At 41.3% G+C, this 25,672-nt stretch overlaps 1 protein-coding gene across 2 annotated transcripts in view; it reads right to left on the bottom strand.

The window, feature by feature from the left end:
• The window catches only part of PGM5 (phosphoglucomutase 5), a 270,967-nt gene that overhangs the window by 204,202 nt on the left and 41,093 nt on the right, over positions 1 to 25,672 (bottom strand). The gene's annotated exons all lie outside the window — the stretch shown is intronic.

The raw sequence follows: 25,672 nt of genomic DNA, 5'->3' as shown, positions 1-25,672 counted from the left end.
TTCAAAAGGAACTAGCTCCTCGCCTCTGGGGTGAGGCAGGAAGCTGGCAGTCGTCAGAGACCTAGGGAAATGTAGCTCCCTGAGATGTAGGGCCAAGGAGGGGAAAAGCAGTGAATGGATTTAATGCAAAAGTGAAGATGACCAGGACACAGGCACCCACGTGTGTACATGTATGCACACACACCCCCCCCACACACATGATTCATTCATCTATCTTTCCTCGGCTTTGCCTTCCAGAGAAGAAACCATCCATGACCAAAGCAGGAATCCCAAGTTAATATAACTTCTTTCAAAGCTTCTATGATCATAATAATACCTTACACTTCTCTAACACTCCACTGTTTCATAGCACATTCAAAACCATCCATGCGTTTTTATTTTAGTTTTTACACCCACCACATGAGGCAATTCATGTATTAACAGTCTCATTTTACAAATGAGGAAATTTAGAGAGATTAAGGTATCTAACTAGTACACTGCAGAGTTAGATCTAAGTCCTGGATTCTCCAGGCACCAAGAGCAGGCTCTTTATCGTCTGCCTACTGATGAGTGCCTGAAGGTCACAGGTGAGCAAAGTAAAATCTCTAGGCTTTAAGTCACCACATCTGGCCACACACTAAGAAACGAGGCTATATTAAGCTGATCACAGGCAATAGCCTCTCTTAATCAACTTTATGCTTCAAGTTACCCATTTTAAGAAACATTCATCATGGCAATAATTTGTATGGCGCATGACTGCTTACAAAGTGCTCCCCATTTCCCCATGTGATATAATAATATTCATGAAATACATCATGGTACCTAACCCATGTCTAATCTGCAGGCATTGTAAGTGAATAAGCTCAAGGTCAGTAAGGTGGTTTTTTTTCCTCATGGATAATATGAATCTTGTGACCTACTGCATGAATTCAAAGAGATCCTTTTCCTTCATTTGTACTCAAAATCACAGTTAGAGGATTTTCTTCAGATGTGACCTATTTCTAACTACTTCCCTGACCCACAAAATCACAGACAACAAAGCAGCTCTGTCTCTGTTTGGAACACACCACACCTCAGAGGTTTGCTTCTGGGAGTAACAAGAGTTTCAGGGTCTTCAGAGTCCCAGAGTGAGGGCTGGGCTATGCCTGCCCCCAGTAAGGCAGGAATGGCCAATCCCACTAGATAGCTGGGATTCCTCCTGGTGTACCTTTGCACAAAGTGCTGGATGGTAACTTGATCTAGTCTGCGAGGCGTGAGCTCCAAATACTGGAATCAAGGCACTTTCATGCATTTGGCAACTATTCTTAGCCGGGACTCCAGATGAAAAGCAGCCGCACCGTTCAGTACGGAGCATCACAACCTGATTGGAATCTGATTGTAACAGCAGGGCTAGCACTTGGCAGAACAAGGACTTCCAAACAATGTCAGACCCTGACAGAATTCTCACAAGAGGGGAAAGGGCCATCTCAAAAAAGACACAAAGCCCACCCTAGTTGTGACACCAAAAATTCTCTCATTTCTACCACGAAAGTGTTCCGTTTGGGCTCTGAGAATATGCAGAGGGCATGGTTCCCTATGGGTGACGGACATTTCCAGACTGGGAGCATTTAAATGCTACATAAAAAGAGCAGTGGGTACTGGTTCCCAAGAAATGCTTCTAAACAAAGCTAAGCGTTGGAGGAGGAGATGGTTTGCAGAGGAGCTGTGGGAGCCTCCCGGGTCCTATGCCCTCTCCCAGATCCTCTCAAGTATGGCTTCATCCACCTCAGCTTCACAATGCCCAGCTGGGTCAGAAGCAATACCCACTCTGGCCCTGGCGGAGGCCAAATCACCCCAGGCAGGGCTCCACCTACAACCACGCTTCCCAAGCAGGGTGCCTTCCTCTGTCTGGATGCCTGGCTGGCGGTAGAAATGGAGGAGAAGGAACAGAGCTGAGGTCTGAGAGCTGATCATTAAATCTACGTGTGTTCTCAGACACAGAAAATAAACTTACGGTTACTAAAGGTGGGTGGAGGCGAGGGGTAAATTAGGAGTTTGGGGTTAACAAACACATACTACTGTATATAAAATAGATAACCAACAAGGACATACTGTAGAGCACAGGGAACTATACACACTACTGTGTATAAAATAGATAAGCAACAGGGACCTACTGTACAGCACAGGGAACTCTACTTAATATTCTGTAATAACCTATAAGGGAAAAGAATCTGAAAAAGCATAGATATATGTGTATGTATGTGAATCACTGTGCTGTACCCCCGAAACTAACACAACATTGTGAATCAACTATACTTCGATAAAAAATAAAATAAAATTTAAAGATAAATTAAATTTAATTAAAAAATTAAAATATACTAATTAAGTAAAAAAAAAAAATCTACCTGTATTTTGCTGTTTTGCCCATAAAACGTCCAGTGATGGGTGCTCCGCGTATTTATGGAAAACTACGAGCAGCCACAAAGCTTGAAAACTGTAAGCAAAGCCCTCAAGACATTGTCTGCTATTCATCTTCTCTCTCAGACAACTGAAAGTACACGTCATAGTGCCTGCATCTCCCTCCTAATTAAAGCAATCATAATATGCTATGGAACTGAGATCAATTGCGTGTTATAGTAAATCATACTAATTTCATAAGTCTTTTTAATCTGATTCTTTTCTGTGAAAATCCCAAAGCAGAGGTTTATTTCTACATACACCGTGGGAGGTGGGGGGAGGCACCTGGTGAAGTATTAAGTAAAAGCTACAGCCGTTTTAAAACAGGCCACCAAATCCTTACCACCTTTTCTTTTTTCAGTCGACTCTTAGCTCACATAAGCCTGGTTCCTCAGGCTGTATCAACCTCCCTCCTGAACTCGCATCTCCCCACCCCTCCTTCCTCCCTCGGACTCTGACACCCAAATCAAGAGGCTGTGGGCTGGCAGGAGGGGTCCAGGCACACGACCTGGAGGGAGGGGTCCTGAAGGCAAAGAGAAGAGGGCCCTAACAGGGGTGCCAGCCACACCCCACTCCCACCGGCCAGTTGCTAAAACCGAGTCCCATGGGCTCAGACGAGATTAGGTGAGATGCCATCCAAGGCACGGCACCTCGCAGGGCAGGCGCGTCGGGAGCAGTGAGTCATCTGCACAAAGAGCGGCGGCAAGGCGAGAGAAACAGAAGCAGCCTGCAGCGGCCACGCAGAGCCCAGTTCTCTTCTTTCCTGAACACAAGGTATCCTTTCTTTTATCGCCCTTTCAGTTCAGGACAAGCTATCAGTGACAGGGTCTGATTTCCAAAGCGCTTCTCTCTCACACCCTCAATGCGACAGGATGCCAACTAAAAGGTCTGTAAGCTAAAAATAAGACCACTTGTCTGTCAAGTCGAGCACAGGGCCCAGTGGGTTCACAGCCTAGGAGGCCTTTGTCTAAGCCGAGGCAGAGTGGGAGGCGGCAGAAAACTCATGGGGCAAATTCTCAGGGGACTCCTTCCTCTGAGTTCACAGAGGTAAATATAAAAGCCTTCCAGTAGGTTTGCCCACTGGAACGGGGCACTGGGGTTTGGCAGGCAGATCTGACCTCTGGAGTTCATATGAGCCGGAGATGCCTTTGGTCAAACTCAGCAAACAAAACGTGGGACCCTGCAAGCAGGTGAGTGTGAGGAGACCATAATCCAGGGACGTGACAGAGAGAACAAAGCAGAGAGAGAGGCCCTCTGTGACCCTAAGAAAAACAGCTCTGGCTCTTGTCAGGACAGAAACAGAGCAAAAAAGGAGAGATCAAAGACGGGAGAATTAATCCCCTCTCCAGTGGTGTCAGAGAGGCCTTTGGCAACTGTCTCAAATGAAGGGTAAAATCCCACTGCTGGGCACATACCCAGAGAACACCATAATTCACAAAAAGACAAGCGCCCCAGTGTTCACTGCAGCACTATTTACAACAGCCACGTCACGGAAGCAACCTAAACGCCCATCTACAGACAGATGGATAAACAAGATGTGGTACATATATATACAGTGGGATAGTACTCGGCCATAAAAAGGAATGAAATTGGGTCATTTGTAGAGACGTGGATGGACCTAGAGAGTGTCATACAGAGTGAAGTAAGTCAGAAAGGGAAAAGCAAATATCACATCATAACGCATATATGTGGAATCTAGAAAAATGTTACAGAGGAACCTGTTTGCAAAGCAGAAGCAGAGACAGAGACGTAAAGAACAAATGCATGGATACCAAGGGGGAAAGGGGTGGGGTGGGAGGAATTCGGAGACTGGGATTGACACATATACATTATTGATACTATGTATAAAATAGACAACTGATGGGAACATACTGTACAGCACAGGGAACTCTACTTAATGCTCTGTGGTAACCTAAATGGAAGGGAAGTCCAAAAGGGAGGGGATATCTCTATGTGTATGGCTGATTCAGTCTGTTGTGCAGTGGAGGCTAACACAACATTCTAAAGCAACCATACTCCAATAAAAATTAATTTACAAAAAAAGAAGTGTAACAGGCAGGGAGCAGTTACTGCCAGAGGTTCCATAACACAGAAAGTGAAATTCAAGTCCCTGGGAAGCCAGGGGCAGTGGAGAGACATGGTTCAACTGAGCAGCGCTAAGAGGCTTCCCCTGGCTTCCTCCAAAGCCTGGCAGATACCATCAAATCCCGGGAAATGTGGATGTCAACACTGAAGAAAAATCTTGCTCGATGGCCAGGAAAAGAAGGCAGGCCTCAGTGGCTACAGCTGAAGTCAATAGGTTTTGAAGACAGATTTTGACCCCGAATTTAGCAGCATCTATATGCTTTCAGCCTCTTCTTGCCTGATTAGGCATATAATGTACCTTTTCCAGCGTTCATTTCATTTCTCAATACACCTTTGTGGTTAAAAATGCCTATCCTCTATTTTGGATATTGCCCTGAATGATGGAAATGAGAGGATGTGTGACCCAATGGTCCATGAAAAAAGTCATCCAGGTACTTGATCAAAATTCTCCACAAATGGAGATGTGGCACAAGCATTTCACTCTCCCACCAGGGCCCAGGAGAGTACACTCCCTCGTTCTTTGACTCTCACTGCTTCTTCCCAGAGGTCCCCCAGGTTTGGCAGAAATCTCGGAGTGAGTGAAGAGCTATCACATGTGCTTCTCAGCAGAAGTAGCCTGAAAGGCATAACCCACTGTCAAAGAAGGGACTCCAAATATAGTCTGTCACTATGTCTCACCGTTGTTTGACAAGGAAATCCTATTTCACAGGAACCTTCTGCTAAACCTAATTTAAAAGCTGTATCTACTTTATCCATCTTTGCAGCAGACAGTATAAAGACACCAGCAGGCCTGTATCCCGTCAAGAGGGTGGTTATCTTATCAGGATGGAGGACCTAGCAAAAGGATGGCTACTCATGGGACCCGAGCTTGCCCAGTCTTCACACCTCCCGTTGGTATTTGATCCTGGCTTTCCAGCCAACCTGTTGAACCCCGTGAGGAAAGAAAGAATCTGTCAACATTCAGAGCTGAGGAGGAAACAGCATTTTTGAGATAAAATTCCCTTTGTGGCAGATGTATATTTTTCTAGCTTTATCTAGTTGTCTTTCCTCAACAGAGTCACACAGCAGTAGATTTCATAAAATAACAAAATCACACGTAATCATGAAAGCTAGAAGCACCCCCCCTTTGAGATTTCCTGCTTAGAGGGGCCTGAGATAAAGTGCTAGAGCTGGGCACATTTCTGAGTTATCTCACCATAATTGTGTAAGGTTTCTCTGGGTGCCTTAATTTTCTCATTCCCTGCTTTTCATAAGCCCGGCACAAATAATTGGATCTGCATATTCGGGGAAATTTTAGGGCTTTAAAATATATCAATACCAAATGAGAAGAAAGAGAATAAATATTCCTGACGTCCTAGTTTGTGTTCCCCAGGAGCAGGATCGAATCCTGAAGCAAGGATTCAAGTGCACACATTGATCTGTGGGGGAAGGAAGGAAGAGGAGAGAACACAGGTCGGAAGAAGGGAAGTAAGACACGGAAGGGAAGAAAGTTAATAAAGGTTGCGTTCTCAAGCCAGTTATCACAGTAGGTGACTGAAACTTAATCCTGCAAAGATGTTCTAGGAACCTGTGAAAACACATGCCCAATCCTGCTGAGGGGCAGGGGAGTGCCCAACTCTCTTCGGGCACTCTTGCAGCAATCCCAACAGAGCCATCCATAACTCCCTGTGTGGACTCCCTTGGACTCAAAGTACTTCACCTAATATTTAATTTTTTCTTACTATTTCAGTGTGGGGTTTTCTGAAGATTGTGCAAAGTCATTGGCTAACCAATAATCAGATAGGCAGAGCATTTGTAGAAGGAATTCCTCAGATCTTACATCTTCCCAGAAGCGTGCACAATTTATTTCAGACCTGATGGCAATTCCACTCTCTTTGAACTCTCCAGAGACAAACACCAACTTTACTCTTTTGAATGTCAGTTATTTTTGGACAGTGTCAGATACCAACTTTACTCTTTTGGATATTGAAAAATGAGGCAGTTTTCTCTGCGAACCAATTCGAATCCTACAGTAACAGCATCTTTAATTAACTCTAGGTAGTAATCCTGAAGGTGGGGGGTAGATGACAATCTCTAAAATTTTGTGAGTGTGAGTGGGTGTGAGTCTGTGTGTTTGCATTCTTGTTTCTGAGATATTTTGATACGTTTGGGGAGAATCCTCCTCCACAGGGAGCCATTCTTACTTCGGAGAGAGAATGTGGTGTAGAATGAAGGTTGAAAAGTGTACACTCACCACCGAAACCCAGAACAGAAATGTGATGAGGGAGAGAAAACATCAAAAACAAAAGAGAGTGACATGAAGAGAGAGCCAGACAAGTTAGAAACGGTTTGCTTTAAATAAGAAGTAGCCTCAGGATTCTCTCAAATAATGTCGCTTGTTATGTCCATATTTTGACAAATGGAACCACGTTGTGCTGCCTGTGTCCAAACAGTCCTGATCCCAGGCCCAGCCCTGGCTTGAGAAATGGAACCCACACAGTCACGACAGGTTTCCTACCACATCACTCATGTTGAGGTTGGAGCAGATGAAGGTTAGATGTTTCCTGTCAAACTGTGAATCTCTCCCCAAAGAACACATCAGTGTCCTCCATCTCTTCAAGCCACACATAAGACCAGGGGCCTCCATGCAGCTGGATTTCTCTTTAACCTCACTGTTCCATTTGCTAGATCAGTTACCCCTAAACAACATGCTCTGGAATTCTGTGTTCTTCTCATAAATGGAACACGGCACCAGTTTTATAAAAGGGAGAAACTATTAAGAGAATGGCCCCCGGAGCCAATTAGAGGAAATACAGTCTCTGACACGCAGCTGCCATGACTAGTTGACACTCTTGGCTTAAAAATACCTAACACGTTTAGGGGATGGAGGGGGCACCCAGAGCATGAGCCCTGAGATCTAGAAATTCCTGTGGAAATGGGTCCAATCAACAAAGTGTGATTTCATCAATTAAGGAAAACCCGGCCACTTGCGGAGAAAATTTGGCAACTCTGCAGCAGTGCACCCTTTCCTATTTTAGGAAATAGAGAACACTGAATAAACAGAACGTAGGAAATACTAGCATGTGATATTTGTCAGAAGCACACTATAAATGTCTGTTAACTCTATGACTCTCGACTAAAGTATCAGGAAGCATAATATGCGTAAGGCTCACTCTCAGTTGCCAGAAACATTCTGATTGAGGGAAAGAATTTTCTTCAACAAACAATTCAGGAAAGCTGAAGATTTAGATGAGGGAGGAAAAATCAGGAAGACTATGTTACTAAGTAATAATAACAGCAGTATCCACTGAGTGCTTATTCTCTGCTGATCACTTTACATGTATTATCCCAATTGAGTTGTACAACAACCTAACAAGGTTAAGTACTCTACTTTTCTTTTTCTTTTCTTTTTTTTTCAGTTCCCTGACCAGGGATTGAACCAGCGCATCTTGCAGTGCGGAAGTGTGGAGTCTTAACCCCTGGACCACCAGGGGAGTCCCAGTACTCTAATTTTCATTTAACAGATGAGAAAACAAGCACAGAGAGGTTACGTAACTTCCCTACATTTACACAAAGTCACGGTAGATCTCTCACAGTTGAATTCAGGTCTTCATGAAACTAAAGCTCTTACTCTTTATAGTCACACGTTTTTTGCTCACAGTGGATGGTTTGCTCCAGAATGTTTTCTGTTTTCCAGATCTGACTCATCCCTGCTTACCACCATGAGCGACTACTATGGTCAAAGCATTATACTCAGATTTAAAAAGAAAGATAAAGAATAAAATGTGGTCCCTGTGGAGCTCATTCAAGGGCTTCTCACTAGAGACATTCATAACCTAAGAGAAGAAAGTTCCATTACAGCCACAAGGCTTAATCCTGGTCCAGGCCAGCGTAAATGGTTTCCTCTCAGCACTTTCATGGCTCCTAGTATGGCATTCCTCACGTTGCATTGTAAGTGCTACTCAGGATATCTGTCTCTCTCACTTAGTCATAAATTTTTTGAGGGTAAGCACGAACTGTATTCACTTCTAACACCATCTCACCCGGAGAAGGTATTCAATAAATGTTATTGATAAGTAAGTGAACAAACTGTAATAAGCAAGTGAAATCAAAGGCAATGGCATTTTCAGGAAACATCCATAATTCTACAATGTCTTTTGACACCGGGGAAACACTTTAAATGAATTAGCAGCTACTGACAGTTGCCCACCCGAAGTCATTCACACTAATTTACTCATTAACAGAACAATGACTTTATTATTTACCCTCAGCAAAAGTGAATGTACTATAAAAAAGAAAAAATACGGCACTGGATGGTTTCCGGGAAAGTTTCCTTGACTTTCAAAAGACACATAAATAAAAGGCAGTCCCTTTTCTTCCATAAGACCACATCATATGTAGGGGAATGATCTAGACTTGCTGGAGCCGATCCATGAGGAAAGCTCACCAAGAACAAAGACCACACCCTGAGGATGACAGAACCTAGCTCCTTAATGATGAGACCAAGGCAATGAGTTAGCCCCCTCCCCCTTGGAGCTAGTTCCTTCTAGACATTTTATTTTTATTATTATTTTTTTGTTTGTTTTTTTACGGTACGTGGGCCTCTCACTGTTGTGGCCTCACCCGCTGCGGAGCACAGGCTCCAGATGTGCAGGCTCAGCGGCCATGGCTCACGGGCCCAGCCGCTCCACCGCATGTGGGATCTTCCTGGACCGGGGCACGAACCCATGTCCCCTGCATCGGCAGGCGGACCCTCAACCACTGCGCCACCAGGGAAGCCCCCTTGTAGACATTTTAATATGTGAGCTACACCTTTCCCTTACTGTTTATGTCATTTAGAGTTCAGGTTTCTCTTACTTACAACTAAAAATCACCTTGTTTCCTTCCCCAAAACCTTGCTTCCCAATCTTTGTTGTTATATCATAACTCCACAGGTGAGGATCAGTGTTAGTGGGTTTCTTCCATTCTGAGCATCAATTTACTTATTTATAAAATGAGGGAAATAAGACTTTTCTCATTCAGTTGTCCTTTCAGTTTATCTTTTCTTTGGTAGATTAGGAATATCATATCCTCTTCCTCCTCATCATCATTCATATCATCATCATTTATGTCATCATCCTAACTTGTTCAGTAAAGAAAAGAATAAAAGATTTTCACCATGTCAAAGGTTAGAGAAAATAATATTTTATAACTGCATAGATTACAATATTCTATACAGAATGTTTAGAACATCACCTAAATTAAACCCATGGCAGAGACTGCCAGTTGTCCTGCTATAACTATTCTCCCCTTCCTTCTTGATAGAAAACCTTTGATTTTGAGCTGTGCACATGGCCATTCAGAGTGAAGACTCCATGTCCCAGCTTCCCTTGCAGCTAGGTGTTGCCATATCATTAAGTTCTGGCAAGTAGGATATAAGCAAAAGCACCAAATATCTAGGCTGTGAACCTCTTTAAAAAGATTGTGTATCTATCTTTGCTCTTCCTTTTGCTCTTCTTTATCCTGTACTCCAGTAGCTGCATAAAATGCAGACATGGTAGTGGGAGCTCCTGCAATCTTGAAACATGAGGGCACAAGCTACACCCACATGAGGCAGAGCAATGAGCTAGAAGGAGTGTGAGTCCCTGGGAGCTCAGTGGAGAAGGGCCACTATACCAGCCCTGACTACTTCCCTTCTAGAAGGGGAGAGCCAGGCTTTGAGAAATGATAAGAATCAGTAGTACAGTCAGAAGTACCAACGTGCTCACACACATATCTCCTTTTCTGTTTGATTCTACCGTATCTCCGTGAGAGCTCCCTCTCGTCACCCCGCGCTGGCTCGATGTCATGCCCACCCAGAGCCACAACACAGCCCCTGATCTCTGACCTACTTCAAGAGTTGGTCCTCAGATGGAAATTTCCACCAAAAATCCAAACAGCCTTGTCCAAATCAACTCTCATTCTCAAATTTCTCATGCTCCTGGCACCCACCTGCTTTGATAATATTCACGTAAATATACCTCATTTAGGGAGGAATATTTACCCTTCCACCCCCCAAGACTCTCCCTAGTGCACCAGAGGACTTGGCTAATGAGTCTGCAAATAAACGGACTACAGAGGAGCTTATAAACTTTTTAGAAGTCATTATAAAAGCAGGAAACAACCATTACAACAATAAATTGGGATTGAGATGCTAACTGTTAAGAAAGGAAGTAGCTAGTGGTATATTAATAAGAAAGAAAGCCACTTTCACAAATCTCTCCTCTGTCCTCTCCTCCTCACACACGGGTATATCACAGAGCAATTGATTTGGTCATGATGTTTCTCTTATTTTACCTTTTTAGCTTTTGGCTGAATACTGAACAGACTGTGAAATGGGCAAGTGCTTATGTTACGCACACAAACCACATTATATATTTTAATGGGATGTATATATCACACAACACCAAAATCCCAGCATCAGAATTAGCAGTAGGAAAAAAACTTTGAACTCTGTATGGAGGTTTAATGGTTCTGGCCAAAATACAGACAGACACAGGTGTGTTTTAAAAGAAAAAAAGAAACCCTGTGTTTTCCCATAAAGACAGTTTTTCTAAAGAGATGGGATTTCCAGGGTCCAACAGTTCAGGGTCCAAGTGCTTCTATGAACAAAGAACTTTTCATCTGTAACAACTCTGAAGGATATTAATAAAAAGGCAAAAGATCAAATGGCAATGGGTCTAATCCTCGATCCCTAGTTGAAAGGTTCCATTTACACACAGAGAAGAGCTAAAGAAAATTAACAATCATTCCTTACAAAGTAATCTGAAAAACTACCAAATGCAGATATTTGAGGGTCACACAGCAGTCTTCTAAAAGCTTGTTGTACTGTGAAATGTGAGGGACCCATAGAAGGAACACCACTCAATAACTGTTAGCTACATGGGGGATATGGGCTCTAAGTTTAGTCCCAGTTCCTTAGTGTGGAAGAACTGCAGACTAGTTATTAGAATCCACTGCCCATTCTTGAGTTTGTTATCTTTAAAATTCCATCATCATGATAATAACAGCTAACCTTCCTGGAGCTCTCACTGTGAATGGCACTCCTCTAAGCACTGTCCATACATTACCTCATTTAATCCCAATGAGAATGATGCTGTTATTATCTCATTTAGCAGGGAAGACCCTGATTAGGGAACCAGCCCAAAGTCACAGAGCCAGAGAGCAGAGGATTCAAACCCAGGTAGTCTGAGTGCAGAGGCCAATGAAAGTCAAAGAGAACCACGTTCCACTCCATGCATGCACACAATAGGGTACACCGGCAGGCAGAAATGTCTGCACTCCTTAACCTATGTCCTCTTTTTCTAGCACACGTACTCTCTTTTCTCTCCCACTCCTAAATTTAGTAGAATCTGTGTAAGGCAAGCTGCAGGATACAACGTCATGATTTGGAAACACTCTCCAAGTCTATCATTAACATTCAGACTGAAGTCATGAGCCTTTGTGAATCTAGCAGAATACCTTCCATGGAGAATATTAATAAATTTTGTTGATGGTGATGTTTGACAAAGGAGGAAAGGATGTGGAAGAGGAGATGAATTTCAGCAGCGTATCCAGCACCTAGCAGTGTGCCTGGCACATAGTAGGTGCTAAAAATGGTTTTTGAAGAATGACAAAGTGGAAGGTAGGTAAGGAGAGAGGGAGGGAATAAAGGAGGGAGAAAAGAAGGAAGCAAGGAAGGAAAGAGGGAAAGAGCAAGAGAGATGGAGGAAGGGAGACAGAAAGGAAGGAAGCGTAGAGAGAAGAGGATGGGAAAGAGGACAGATGAATTCTCAAGAATATGCTAGGATCAGGGTAAGCACCACCACTCTAACACTGTTGTCAGTTACGTAAGTAGCAGAGGATCGGCTGGGGTATGAGGAGGTAACAAGAAGGGCCTCTTGAGTTCTTAACTAGGTCCTGAATTCTCCCTCCAGAACTGCACCCCAATGCACTCACCCAGCTCACATCCCCTTGTCATCTATTGGGTCCTAAATTGCTACCACTACTCCTTCTGGAAAGAGAAAGAAAAGATCTTGCTTTGGAGGAAAACTGCATCCATTCTCTGTCATTTGGTATGGGAAGGAATGACTGTCCTCCCAGCTCCACTTAATAAGGGGAAAAGGCTTAAAACTTTCAGCATCTCCCACCCTTCATGGCCTCAGTGAACCGATGGATCAGAGATGATATAAACCCCAACCAAAGTCAAGACTCAAGGACATGTTCTCAGTTGCTTCTTTCTAGAAAAGCTTTGTCACACACACACACACACACACACACACATACAGAGTTTTATCCTCCTAGTTTGGGATTAACATATACACAGTACTATACATAAAATAGATAACCAAAAAGGACAGGACCTACTGTATAACACAGGAAACTATACTCAATATTTTATAATAATCTATAAGGGAAAGAATTTGAAATATATATATATATATACACACACACACACACATATATGTATATGTGTGTGTGTATGTATATATCTATCTATCTATCTATATATCTGAATCACTGTGCTGTACAGCTGAAACTAACACAACATTGTAAATCAACTATACTTCAATTTAAAAAAAACTCCTCTTATAGTGAGGTGGATGGACCTAGAAACTGTCATACAGAGTGAAGTAAGTCAGAAAGAGAAAAACAAATACTGTATGCTAACACATATATATGGAATTTAAGAAAAAAAAATGTCATGAAGAACCTAGGGGTAAGACAGGAATAAAGACACAGACCTACTAGAGAATGGACTTGAGGATATGGGGAGGGGCAAGGGTAAGCTGTGACAAAGTGAGAGAGAGGCATGGACATATATACACTACCAAATGTAAAATAGATAGCTAGTGGGAAGCAGCTGCGTAGCACAGGGAGATCAGCTTGGTGCTCTGTGACCACCTAGAGGGGTGTGATAGGGAGGGTGGGAGGGAGACACAAGAGGGAGGAGATATGGGGATGTATGTATATGTATAGCTGATTCACTTTGTTATATAGCAGAAACTAACACACCATTGTAAAGCAATTATACTCCAACAAAGATGTTTAAAAAAATTAAAAATTAAAAATATTTTAAAAACTCCTCTTAGACAAGGTAGTGTAAGAGCGTGAGGCCTAGAAATCATGCAGACATTTGCTCCACCAAAGGGAGAGCCTGGAGAGCCAAAGGCAGGGAACACCTGAGGATGAAAGTAATACCTCCTAAGGCAAAGCAGAGAGGAGGGAATATTCAGGTATCACTAACCTGCTGGATCAAGGTTCACCTGAGGCCAAATCTACTTCAGTTAATGTGAACCAACACATTCCCTTTATTATTTAGGTCCCATTTCAGCTAGTTTTCTCTCATTTGCAGCACAAAGATCCTGACTGATACAATCTCTTTGTAAGTCCTGGATAGAGAACTTGCATTCTTAAATACAGGCAACAACTTACCAAACAATTTTCCTCCATGCTAGGATATAAACCACTGATGCAATCAGGGACTGTAAAAGAACTTGGAATTCCAAATGACAAACTTAAACCTCAGGCAGAAACCTGATCAGAGATGAGACGAGTGGACTCCCGGGTCTGAATTCTATCCTCACCTGTTTGGGGCATACAGACAGGAGCTGACACCATTTCTTTTTCTTTTTCTTTTCCTTTTCTAAGCATCGATATTTTATATACAACTGGCAGCACATTATTTACTAAAAGATCCCATTGTACTTAATTGGTATCTTTTATGTTTCTGCTCATCAGTGTTGTTTGCCTAAGATTAAAAACTCTTAGAAGGAATCCTATCAGCTTCACCCACTTTACACAGAATGTTATGGAGAAAGGCTGCTGAAACCTGATAAAGGTTTATTCGTAGAGCCACTGCTGATCTTACTACTGCAAGCAAATCCTGAGGTAAGGGTATAAAATTCAAATGCTGCCTTGAACTCCGGTCAACAGTTTCCTGGAAGTCTTAAATTAAAGCCAAGAACTGCTTCTTCCAGAGCTTTACTAAACAGCAGTGATGTTCAAGGTCAAATTACAAGACATCTTGGGGTTGAAACTAATTCTGCTTGTCTGATGTCATCCACCACACACATAGGTCCCCCAACTCAGACACACACACCAATAGACACAAATGACATTCTGATATAATCAGAATGTTCTCCTGCTCTCAACAATAAGGAACAGCAAAGAAATTAGGAGACTTGGAATTAGACAACCTGGCACCAGTCTTGACTGCTTCCTTCTCGATGGGCAACTGTAGGCAAGTTACTTAATTTCCAAATATTATATTTTTTCTATAAATAAAATGTTGATAATAGCACTTGATACAAATACTTCTGAGGGTTTGTGTGAATATCAAACAAGATACTGTAACGGAATCCACTGTAAATAAAAATGCATTTCCTCTTACTCTGTGCTGAGCAGGCAAAACTTTGGGGCAGTTTCTCGATTCCCCTGTGCATGTTTTTCGATACTATTCTTCCCTCAGCCTGATGGGTAAGTGAAATTGATGATATTTAGCAATTTAAGCAGTGTTCCAACAGGTTCAGCTTAACACTACCCTAACAGGTTGAGGTTTAAAATCCATTAGAAAACATTTTTCGGTGAGAGTTACAAAATTCATTTCAAACTATAAAGCGAATACAAAAAGTTCATTTTTTTTTTTGTACAAAAAGCTCTTTCACTCCAGGAGGATCTTCAGGTCTGAGATGATTTATCATAATCTTCCATCATTTAAAAGCACTGTAAAGTGCCAAGCTTCTCTGGCTGCTTGACAAAGCATACAGTTACACTGACCAAGCAAAGAGTTACGCTGGGCTATCCTGTCTTCCTTACATATTTACGTCACTAAGAAATTTGACTAATGACCTTGAAATCTTAGAACTTTCAGCTCTAAATGGAAGTCTTTTGCAAGACAAGCCTGCAGGTAGTACACTGACGTTCTGGCTCACCACAGAGAAGGAGACAGTGTACAGCGACTCCAAAGACCACTGGACTCACCTGAACCAGCCGGTGTTTACTGACGGTCTGGTAAATGCAAGCCTTGATGCTGAGATCTGGGGTCATTCAAATAGAGTCACGATCCATGACCCCAATCATAAAGGAAGACCCAAGACAAGTTCTTTGTTTTGCTTTCAAATAAATAGGGTTTGATTATTTTTATCACTTTTATCAAGGTATAATTGATATAAAATAAAATTCACCAATGTTAAGAGTATATAGTTCCATGAGTCTTGACAGATAGGTAGATAGATAGAGTTGTATCGCTACCACCATAATTATGATATAGAACATTCTTATCAGCCCAAAAAATTACCTCATGCCCCTCTGCATTAACGAATGGGATTGATTTTTAAAGTGTATAAATATCTTTAAGTCACAAAAAAGAAAGGAGGCTATTAACCAAATGCACCCGCCAAAAACCAAAATTGAGATAATAAATAAAAGCAGGTCGTAAAGTCAACATTCCCACTGGAGACCAACTGCATCCACTTAGCCCTAGACTGAATGGCATCGAAACACCTGCTTAAAATGCTCTTTAATCCCCAATCACCCAGAGTGGTGTAAAGGAACTTCTTTCAGTACTGGCAGAACCCACCAATGGTCAGAATTACTTGCCAAGTGCCAACAAGTGCCAAGTCAGTGGAAGGGCTGAGAAAAGGATGCTGGACACCATTAACAATGACTATGCCTTTCTAGAAACAGAACCAAAAAGTGGCAAAGAGTCCTTGCCAATACAGCAGGCCAGAGAAAGCTGATTTCTAAAAATGGTTTGCCTGCGTTCAGATGGAAGGTGATGATGATTATATGTTTTGGAACCCAAGTCACTTAATGCTCATCCAAAATTGTTTTTCTGATCAACAGGGAGAGCAAAAACCCAAGACAGCTCTGAACAACTGACAAAAGATGGTTTATCCAACATCTCCAAAGCTCTTGCAGCCTCTAGTCTTAAATGTTACCAATTTATTCCTCTCGCTTTAGCTAATTAATTTATAAGTGCCCTCTACTGAACGTAGGCATGAAATTGCTTTCTCATCTGACACCAGCTCTCAGAAATACTGACAAGCAGGCCTCAATCATTGCCAGCATCCTCTCCAATAGGTGAACACAAAAAGCATAGAGGAAGGCAATGCTAGGCATGCTCAAACTGTCCTACTTAGCTCCTCACTCCTCACTCTACTTAGCAGGGCAAGAAATAAAGAAACCTTGGGCTTCCCTGGTGGCGCAGTAGTTGAGAGTCCGCCTGCTGATGCAGGGGACACGGGTTCGTGCCCCGGTCCGGGAAGATCCCACATGCCACGGGGCGGCTGGGCCTGTGAGCCATGGCCGCTGAGCCTGCGTGTCCGGAGCCTGTTCTCTGCAACGGGAGAGGCCACAGCAGTGAGAGGCCCGCGTACCGCAAAAAAAAAAAAGAAATAAAGAAACCTGAGCTTAAGTTCAGGCTGTGGTTTTTAGTTATTGACTAGGAAATAACTGCTGCGTCGTTGCTTCCTTTTATCTCATCTTTATTGTTATAATCAATACCCACATATCATTACTAAAATCCAACTCACTACAAACTTACCTAAATGTAAATTAAAACCATAAGTCAGGCACAGTTTTATTAGACCCAAAAAAAGACTGTGCAATTATACATCATTCATTTTCTTCTTATCATTCAGTATACTTACATTCCTGTGCAACCAGGTGATAGCATCGACAAATTTAATTTGTAAAAATGTCCAAAGAAGCATGTTTGTTCGTAGAGCTGTGGCATTCTAGTTACTTTTTCTCCCAAATAAGAAGTATCCAAAACGGGAAAAAATCTCATTCATTCATTTAATAAGTGCATACTGAGAACCTATTCTATGCCAAGCTACTGGCTAAAACCTTCACCTTTGGGGGGTTTACAGGACATTAGGAGATAGACAAGTGTATGTTTTCAATGTCTGTGACAATTGTGATAAAAGGATCTCTAAAGAGCAAGTTCTGCATATTGCTTTGGGGTAGAGAAACATGACATCAAAGGAATACTTACTAAGAAGGTGATGCTGATTCAAGTCTTGAAAGATCAGGAAGAACAAAGTGGGGTGGGATGGGGCAAAGGGAACACATTTCAAGGAAAGAGAGCAGGATATGCAAAGGCACATCAGTGTGAGAGGCCATCAAATTTGGGAAACTGTAAGCAGCATAACACGTCTAGAGGGCAGGATAAAAATGGTAGGCAAGAGTGAGATGTAAGTAATCCAGAGATTATGCATGTTTTAGAATCAGGAGATAGGATCACATTCTGCAGGCTTCTGAAGCCACCAAGACTTTTTTTTTTTTTTTTTTTTTTTTGCGGTACGTGGGCCTCTCACTGTTGTGGCCTCTCCCATTGCAGAGCACAGGCTCCGGACGCACAGGCTCAGCGGCCATGGCTCACGGGCCCAGCCGCTCCACGGCATGTGGGATCTTCCTGGACCAGGGCACGAACCCATGTCCCTTGCATTGGCAGGCGGACTCTCAACCACTGCGCCACCAGGGAAGCCCTCCACCAAGTCATTTTAAGCAAGGGAGGGAGGTGCATGGCTCTCTGCCTTAGAACAATCGCTCTTGAGGTGTTCTAGAATATGGAATAAAGAAGAGGAGGTCTGGGGCCAAGGAGACCAGTTCCCTGACTATTGCGATAGTGTAAGCAAAAGATTATGAGAACCTGAAGTAGGAAAGTAAAAAATAGGGACGGAGAGGAAAGAATGACTCAGGAACTATTTAAGGGATTTTTCTAACAGAACCCAGTGACTAATGGTGTGTTGGGAATGAGGAAGAAGTAGAAATCTAGGATTATGATAGGTAATTCACTCAGATAATAAACATAAAAAAGAACAGTTTTAGGGAAACATTTTTAAAAATTGCTATTTACACATAATAAATTTGAGTTGTATATAGCAGAGCTGTCTACTGACAGCAATTTGGATATAGAACACAGGTTCATTTCTGTCTGAAGAAAAAGGATGAAAATTAGAAGTGCCTAAAATTAACAAGGGCCTAATATCCACAATATGCAATGAACTCATGCAAATCCATCAAAAAGGGGAGAAAACCCTAAATAGAAAAACGGGCAAAGGACAAGAAGAGACAATTGATAGAAAGGAAATCCCCAAGTATCTCAAGCATCTGAACAGATGCTCATTAGTAACATGAGAAATGAAAATTTAATACAGCAACGGTATACTACTCTCTGTCTATTCTACTGGGGGAAAACTAGAAAGCTAGACAATAAAAGTATTGGCCTGGTCTTGAAGATGCAGGAACTGGTGGGCAAAGCAGGCTAGTGAAGCCATTCTAGAGTACAATCTAACACAGGATTTGGTCAAATTAAGTATACACACTGCCTCTGACCCAAAAACTCTGCTCTTGGATACACATGTGAAAGAAATTCTCACATAAATCCCAAGGGGCTATTCATTGTAATGGGAGGTAAGAGGCATGCTGAGTGTTCACAGCTGAGCGAACAGAGGTGACCTGTGGATACACACGATGGACTACTAGGCAGCAGTTAGAAGCAACACACTAGATGCACACAGAGCCACTGAGAGGATCTTAACACAAAGTCTTTAGTGGAAAAAAGAAACCAAATACAATCTATTATACGGTACTAGTCACAATCATTTAAAATACATGCGAATAAAACAACATACACAAACAAAAGGACACCCAATAAACACACACTTGTGGTTGTCTCTGGGGGGAAAGGTAGTCAAAGAAAAGAGAAATACATTAATTTTTTAATAATAAGAAATGTCTCCCACTGGACAAATTACGAAAGGATTATTCAATGATGAGCATGATTAACTCAACTCACTACACCCGAGTTCCAAAAAACTAGGACAAGGATAAGACTGGGAGACAAGCGGGCAGAGATTACCAGAAAGACTGGCCATTGTACTGGTTACGCTGCTTATTCTTTGTTTGCCCCCTTCCACCTTAAGAGTCCCCATTACGTTCTATGCCCATCTCTGCCCTATTCACTTCCCTAGGAGGCTGAGCTCCACAGGTTACCCTCTGTCTTCCACTTGGGTTTGGTCAAGACGAGGTATCAGCAGGAAATCAGAGGGTGGGAAAAGAGAGAAGTTGGGGTATTTATACCTCCCTGACAAGCTCAGTCCCTGACAACTCCAAACCTCACCAGGCTATGGTTACCCTGATCCCTCCCTTGACCCTTTAGTCCTGGGAGAATTCATAGCTTTTTGATATTGTGAGTCCTGGGATACCTCTCCATCACTTCTTGATTTTTTTGGTTTCCTTCATTATCTTCACCCATACCTCTGTGGACCAGGTCATTAAGCTACTATTACAAAATTCTTTTTAGCAAACCCTTTTGAGGGTGCCATCTCTTTTCTCCCTTGACCCTGACCTAAATACCTATGGAGAGTTTTAGGGCAATAAGTACTCCAATAAAGGGTATTTTCTCTCATAATTCCTATCACTCTATAGCACAAGGGATGTATGGGAGACTGAGTAATTACATATTAGCTCACAACACTATCTCTCCCCTTACTGCCGTGCATCCTGACTGACCTTGGAGACAAAATGGCACAGATCTAAAGGATGTAGCAAGGACCAAGGTCAGCGTAGATCAGTAGATACTTGCAGGATTAACGCTGTTTGCATTCCAATGACCGCCTGAATATATTTAAGATAAAGCTACAGTACATGTTTCACATTGGGGATTGGCAACAAATAGCTGTAGACTACATTCTGAAAAAATAAGTATTTTCACATGTGTTATGGGCCATTTCTAATCTCAGCATCAAAGCCAGGTCCATCTGCACGTTTCCAATCTTTGATCCTACCCATAACCTCCTCAGCAAGTGCTTCCCTGGCTACCTTATCTTAGTAGGGTGTTCCACACCCGCCCATTATTACCACACCAAGTTCATTTCCCCTGAACATGCATTACAATTTGTGCTTCTATTTTTTTCTTTACTTGTTATTACTCAAATTCTCCATTAGACTGTAAATTCCATCAGGGCAAGGGACAGTTTTCTAGGACCTAGAAGGCCCTTAATAAATATTTCTTCAGTGAATAAATGGTGAAAAACAGGAGTGACACAAAATGCAAAAACCATCATGTTTATGGGTGGTGGACCTTATATGGCGGACTTTGTAGTCAAAACATACTTTTCAGATCTCGCTCCCTTGTTGTGTATACAAGGATGCTCGCTGTGTTTGAGGCTCTAAATATCTCTAACGAGGAGACTTCAAGTCTGAGTGTGTTTGCCTTACTTAAAACAGCATTCAGCACAGCCCCAAACACAGATGGGCGCTTCATAATATTACTGAAGAATGATGACACTGAGGATTATTTAATACCTCCTCATGGGGTGGAGACAGACCTTGGGCCACAAACATAGCGTGAATGTGCTTTACTTCTCAAATAATCTGAAGCAAAATTATTTCATCTGCAACCACAAATCAGACACATTCAGAATGACAAAGCCCCAAAAGAATGCCATTTTCAATACTGAAACTGTATTATTCTGGGGTAAATGGAATCCTTGTTTCAGTGATACTGTAAGAGCAGAAATTAAAGATACTAAAAGTCTTCCCTCGGGGAACAACTGTTATCTGTGAACAATGAAAGTTTGTCTGAATAATTCATCAGCTTCAACGATGCAGGCCCCCCTTATTGGGGAATTCCAGGAGTTTGGGCAAGTGCATCATTGAATGTGTCTCAGCCACTCCGTTGCCATTCTGCCAGGGACTGGCATTTATGGGTACATTCCTATGATTTTATTAATTAAAAAAAATAACCTATATGGGAAACCACTGTCAAGATAAAATTTTGAGGGTGCATTTATTTTACTAAGAAGAAAGAAGCTTATAAAGCGTCCATCATGAGAATCCACCTGGGACTCCACAAGAGATCACATACCCAAAACAAATCACCACGTCAGAGCCCCACAGAATTCTGAATCCCAACCAGCAAGCATGAATAATCCTTTTAAATGGTCACTTACATATCAGAACAGGTCCTTTGTGAAATTTCTAAGCAAGGCCTCTGGTTTCTGACCGAAACAGAGATTTATTGGGAAGGGGGGATGAAGTGAAATCAAGAACTACTGGGAAATTTCCACGAGAAAAGAGGACAAATGGTTTTTGTTGTCAGAATAAAACCAGCCTCTCCTGGCCAGGGTACGGAAAGCTGCTGACTACCCCACAGGAGAGTTGAGCAATATTTTCAACTGGTTTCTCAGGGACCATCCTGATTAAGTTGTAGTTATGGGGCAGATGCAATAGTTTCAAATCCTGGGTTGCTGTCTTATTAGCTGTGTAACCTTGTACAAGTCACTTAACCTCTCTGATAACTGGTTCAACATCTTTAATATGTTGAGAGTTAATGCCTACCCAATTACCTTACTAAATTATTGCAAAAATCAAGTGAGTTCAAATTTCCGAAAGTTCTTTCTAAATTATAAGATTCTGTATAAGTGGAAGGTGTTATTAAATATGCTCGCACAATATTAAATACCCCACATAGGACTCAGAAGCCTCTATGACTCTGGGTTCTCCATTTCTAGAGATGGTCTGGTTTTTGCTTTGCTCTCTACAGTTTCACTGAATTTTTTTTTTTTTTTTTAAAGAAAGATATAAACAAAGGCAAAGGGGAAAAAATGGAATCATACGTCCTACTTTTTGGTGCTGCTAGGCAAGAATTTTAGGCTGACGCTTGGTTCATCACCATGACTTGATATCAATATCACCTGAGGGATAGAAGTAAAATAGGGAGCATCCCAAAGGCATGTGATTCATCTCCCCACTGACGGAAGAAGAAAACATCAATTTACAGGAACCAGTTATATTTCTAATTACTAGTAGCAAACAACTGGAAAACTAAAGTTATAAAACTATTCCATTTACAATAGCATGAAAAGATATAAAATACTCATGAATCAATTTAACAAAAATTGTGTAAGACTTCCACACTAAACTACAAAACATACGTAAGAGAAATTAACCTACAAAGTATGCAAAAGAAATTAAAGAAAACTAAATAAATTGAGAGATATATCACATTCACGGACTAGAAATCTCAATATTATTAAAATGCAATTCTTCCTAAATTTCTCTATGGATTCAACACAATCTCAATCAAAATCTCAACAGGCTCTGGTAAAAAAATGACAAGTTGATTCTAAAATGTACATAGAAATGCAAAGGACCTAAGATACATAACTTTGTCTATATGGAGAAAAAGAAAATAGAGTTGGAGGAGTCACCTGATTTAAATATCTACTTTAAAACTCCAATAATCAAGACAATGTAATATTGGCATAGGGATAGACAGCAGATTAATGGGACAGAAGGGAGAATCTTGAAATAGACCCACATATATATGGTCAACTGATTTTTAACAAACGCATCAAGGGAAAAGTAAATTGTTTTCCATAACAACTGGATATGGGGAAAAAGTGAACCTCACACAAAAATTAATTCAAAATCGGGACTTCCCTGGTGGCACAGTGGTTAAGAATCTGCCTGCCAATGCAGGGGACACGGGTTCAAGCCCTGGTCCAGGAATATCCCACATGCTGCGGAGCAGCTAAGCCTGTGTGCCACAACTACTGAGCCCGCGCTCTAGAGCCCGCTGGCCACAACTACTGAGCCCGCGTGCCACAACTACTGAAGCCCGTGCACCTAGAGCCCATGCTCCACAGCAAATGGAAGCCACCACAATGAGAAGCCCACACACCACAACAAAGAGTAGCCCCCACTCACCACAACTAGAGAGAAAGCCTGCACGCAGCAACGAAGACCCAATGCAGCCAAAAATTAATTAATTAATTTTCAAAAATTAATTCAAAATCATCATAGACTTAAATGTAAAAATTAAAACTACAATGATTCTAGAAGAAAACATAGGAAAAACATCTTTTTGACCTTTGGGTAAGCAAAGATTTCCTATAGAGGATAAAAAAAAGTATATACCAACTATATAAGAAAAAAAAATTAGCCATCATCAAAATTGAAAACTTATGCTCATCAAAAGACACCATTAAGAAAAAAAAATGGTTCTGAAGAACCTAGGGGCAGGACAGGAATAAAGACACAGACATAGAGCATGGACTTGAGGACGTGGGGAGGGGGAAGGGTAAGCTGGGACGAAGTGAGAGAGTGGCATGGACTTATATACACTACCAAATGTAAAATAGATAGCTAGTGGGAAGCAGCCACATAGCACAGGGAGATCAGCTTGGTGCTTTGTGACCACCTAGAGGGGTGGGATACGGAGGGTAGGAAGGAGACGCAAGAGGAAGGAGATATGGGGATATATGTATATGTATAGCTGATTCACTTGTTATAAAGCAGAAACTAACACACTATTGTAAAGCAATTATACTCCAATAAAGATGTTAAAAAAAATAAAGAATTTGAAAAGGAAAGTGAAAGACAGGGGGAAAATGTTTGTAATACATATATCTGACAAAAGACTTATTATCCAGGGAAATCCCTGGTGGTCCAGTGGTTAGGACTCTGTACTCTCACTGCCAAGGGCCTGCTTTCAGTCTCTGGTCAGGGAACTAAGAAAGATCCCACAAGCCGGCGGCGTGGCCAAAAGAAAAAAAAAGATGTATTATCCAGAATATATAAAGAACTTCTATAAATCAATAACAAAAAGACAAACAGTGCATTTTTAATTGAGCAAATACATTTTGAACCCGTACGTAACAGAAGAGCTCACAAGTGGACAATAAGCATATGAAAATGAGCTCAACATCACTAGAACGATGTAACTCTAAACCAAAATAAGATAATACTTTGCATTCACTAGAATGGTTAAAATAAAAAAGACTGACGACACCAAATGTTGTTGAGGATATGAAGCAACTAGAACTCTCACACATTGCAAATAGGAGTACACGATGGAAAATAGCTTGGCAGTTTCTTGTAAAATTAAACATACATCTACCCTACAATCAGGATTCTACTCCTAGATATTAACTAAAGAAATGTAGATGTGTCCACAAAAAGACATGTAAGAATGCTTATAATGGCATGATTCATAGTAGCTAATAAGTGGAAACAACCCAAATGTTCATCAAGAGGAGACTGGAAAAGTAAACTGTGATATATTCATACATTGGCATACTACACTGCAACAGAGGAGGATGAACTAGTGACAGACGCAATGGATGTGGATGAATCAAAAAATATATATTAAATGAAAAAAACAGTAACAAACGAGTACCTGGTATATGACTCTATTTATGTGAAGTTCAAGAACCGGCAAAACCTAAATACAGCAGCAGAAATTATGACAATGGTTGCCTAAGGGGTATTGCAAGGAGGATGGGGGAACTATAGGGGGTGATGGGAATGTTCTATATCTTATTCTGGATGGTTGTTACCCAGATGTATACATTTTTCAAAACTCATTGAATTGTAGCCTTAAGATTATTCATTTCACTGCATATAAAATTTACTTAATGAATGATTCAATGAATGGTAACACCATGCAGAGATAACCACACAAATCCAGAAGGTGGGATTCTGCAGGACAACTGGTCAGGTCTCTTCAAAAATTACTGTCATTAAGTAAAAGATAAAGGGATTGTGGTAGATTATAAAAGACTTAAGCGATGTAACAACCAGATGCAATGTATGGTGTTAGACAGGATGCTGCTTCGGGCAAACCCTCTATTAAAGACATTCTGGGGACACTCGGAGGAAATTTTAATATGATCTTGGTTTTAGATGACATAAAAATGTATTAATACAAAGTGGGAGATTGTTGATAGAAAAAAAACAAGTTACAAGGCAGTCTGTACTTTCAGATCTCCTTTTGGTTTTTACAAAAAGGCAAATATATATTATATATTGTGTATATTATATATGATTTAGAACTATGTATGTATATTATATATGTATATAAAGAGATCCAATAAGGAATATACATTTATCAATTAACATAAGTAAGTCAGGCAGAGAGATATGATGTTTACATTTTCTTATTTTTCTGTGTTTTCTAACTTTCCACTATAAACAAATACTGCTTCCACAATAATATATGTTGCTTGAAAATATTAGTCTCTGAAATTCACTGTTTTATAAGACAAGGTAAAAGATGGATGGATAGGGCCAGGAGAAAGAAACCTCAGACTGTTCTATCTACTGAGTCTCCTATTGGGCATTTTCCATGAGTATCTTATTTCATTCTCACAACAAACCTATGATGTATCTTCCCCGTTTT

The sequence above is a fragment of the Stenella coeruleoalba genome, assembly GCF_951394435.1.
Source record: "Stenella coeruleoalba genome assembly, chromosome: 7".
Taxonomy (NCBI): domain Eukaryota; kingdom Metazoa; phylum Chordata; class Mammalia; order Artiodactyla; family Delphinidae; genus Stenella; species Stenella coeruleoalba.
Note: the sequence above shows the minus strand (reverse complement) of the source record. Positions and strands in the feature narration are given on the sequence as shown.